The following is a 2,290-nucleotide window of genomic DNA, read 5'->3' as shown; positions in this document are numbered from 1 at the left end:
GGTGGTGGTGGCGGTGGTGGTGAGTGGGGAGGGGCGGGGAGGGGGAGGATGATGAGGTGCCCTTGGCGCGGACGCAGAGGTAGGAGGCGAGCATGATGGTGGAGACGAGGACGAGGATGCCGACGGCGATGGCGATGCCGTAGCCGAGCCCGACGCCCGCCCCCACCGCCGCCGCCGCCGCCGCTGCCGCAGGCGCCGGGGAGTCTGGGAGCGTCGACGCCGCCCACGACGAATCCGACGACGACATTGCACCAGAGAGGGAGAGAGAAGGAAAGTGTCGAGGAGAAAGCGGTGGAGTGAAGGGGAGGGAGTGGGGTGGGTGGGAGGTAACAAAAGCACCGAGGGAATTTAAGGCGGGTGTAATTAATGCGTAAGAGTTGCGCTAGCAGCGACGAATGGTGGTAGACGTAAGTGGTAGAAAATAAAAAGTACGTAGCTTAACATTAATATAAAATTTTGGACAAATTTGAAAGAAAAAAAAAAGATAAATTCTTAATTTACAGGAGTTGTAATCTCAACAAACCTTCCTCTAAGTTTTCGAACCTTTTTTAATTTTTTTTTTTTTTGAGAGATAGTAGCACGTTAACCGTTTCATTTATTTCATTTAGAAATAAACTTAGCTGAAAATGTGAATCAATTAGAATTCAAACTTGGGTCTCGAGTACAAACTATCAAACCCTTTGCCACTTGCTCTAGGGACGGTCGGTAATTTTTTTAAAATTTTAGTTAAGAAAAGTAGTGGTAAGAGTAGTAAAAAACTATATATATATATATATATATATTTGGGTGAGAGTGTTGTAGGTTTACACTTATTTTGAGTTGTGAACTTTGGATTGCTCTTTTAAAAATAATTTATGTTTAAGTTGGATGAAGAGAACATGTGAGAAATCTTTTGTTTTATAAAAAAGATAAGGGAAAACTTCAAAAACCCCCCGTAGTTACGTACTTTTTTATTTTAGTATCATGTGGTTTAAAGTGTATCAAGTTGAGTACACTTTAAATCACAGGGTAGTAAAGTGAGAAAAAGTGAAACCATATGGGAGGTATTTGAAGTTTTCCCAAAAAGATAATGATAAGAGAAAACGTAATTTATTTTTATACTCTTTGGACGAAGGAAAAGAAACCAGTAGGATGACTTTCGCTTTTTCTCTCAATTTTAGAAGAGAAAAGAAAATTGGATCATTATAGGTAGGCGATAGGTCCGATTCCTAATGACCCACATTTATATCTATTTTTGTGACATTTTTTCTCTCCTTGTTTCTTTTTTATTTATTTTTATTTTGTTATTTTGTTTTTTTGTTTGTATCAAAACAAAGCATTTGAATACAGCGCACTTCCACGATAGAGTCCGATGATTTTTTTTAATCATTTATATTTTGTTCTGATATATAATATATAAAGTACGGCTACTGTACTATTAGGAGCACAGCAGCCTGTGTGCTCCTGAGTTACTAACCATTCATCAATTTTGATGGGTGGTTAGGGTGAGAGAGAGAAAAAAAAAAAAAAATTCAAAGAAAAGAGAGATTGAGACACCTAATTTTTTTCCATTTTTTTTCTCTTTCTCACGCTAACCACCCATCAAAATTAATAAATGATTACGAACTTAGGAATATACAGGTTTCCGTGCTCCTAATAGTACAATAGTCCTACTCTCTCTCTCTCTCTCTCTCTATATATGTACATACATAGAGTCCAGCTGTTATACTATCGGTAGCATGGAGGTCTCCATACTACTAAGTTGTTTTCAATGATGCAGCTTCCAAATCGACGATAGGCTCTATTAGACTTGATTTATACTATTTAAAGTATTTGAAAATTAAGTTTTATAATTTTTGACATTATTTACATATCAAACGAATAGCCTAAAAAAAAACGGTTAAAAATAAAAATCTCATTAAAAAATGATAAAAGACTTGAATTTAAGATAAGAGGTTTTGATCTTACTCTAAATAGTGAAACAAAATTTTATAAAAATTTCATCAGATTTGGATTGTTTTATACCGTCGATCATTAAAATTATTAATTTTGAGACCTTTTGATCACTAGCCAAATAATATCGAAAAATTATAAAATTGAGTTTTCAAATACTTTCAATAGTGCATATCAAGTTTAATAGATCCGATTGTGGATATGAAAACCGCACCATTGAAAACAACTTGCTATCACGAAGACCTCCGTACTACCGATAATATACCAGCCTAGCTCTCTCTCTCTCTCTCTCTCTCTCTCTCTCTCTCTCTCTCTCTCTCTCTATATATATATATATATATATATATATATATATATA

Source organism: Ananas comosus, linkage group 2 (assembly GCF_001540865.1).
Source record: "Ananas comosus cultivar F153 linkage group 2, ASM154086v1, whole genome shotgun sequence".
Lineage (NCBI taxonomy): Eukaryota > Viridiplantae > Streptophyta > Magnoliopsida > Poales > Bromeliaceae > Ananas > Ananas comosus.
The sequence above is the reverse complement of the archived record's forward strand: the minus strand, read 5'-3'. Positions refer to the sequence as shown.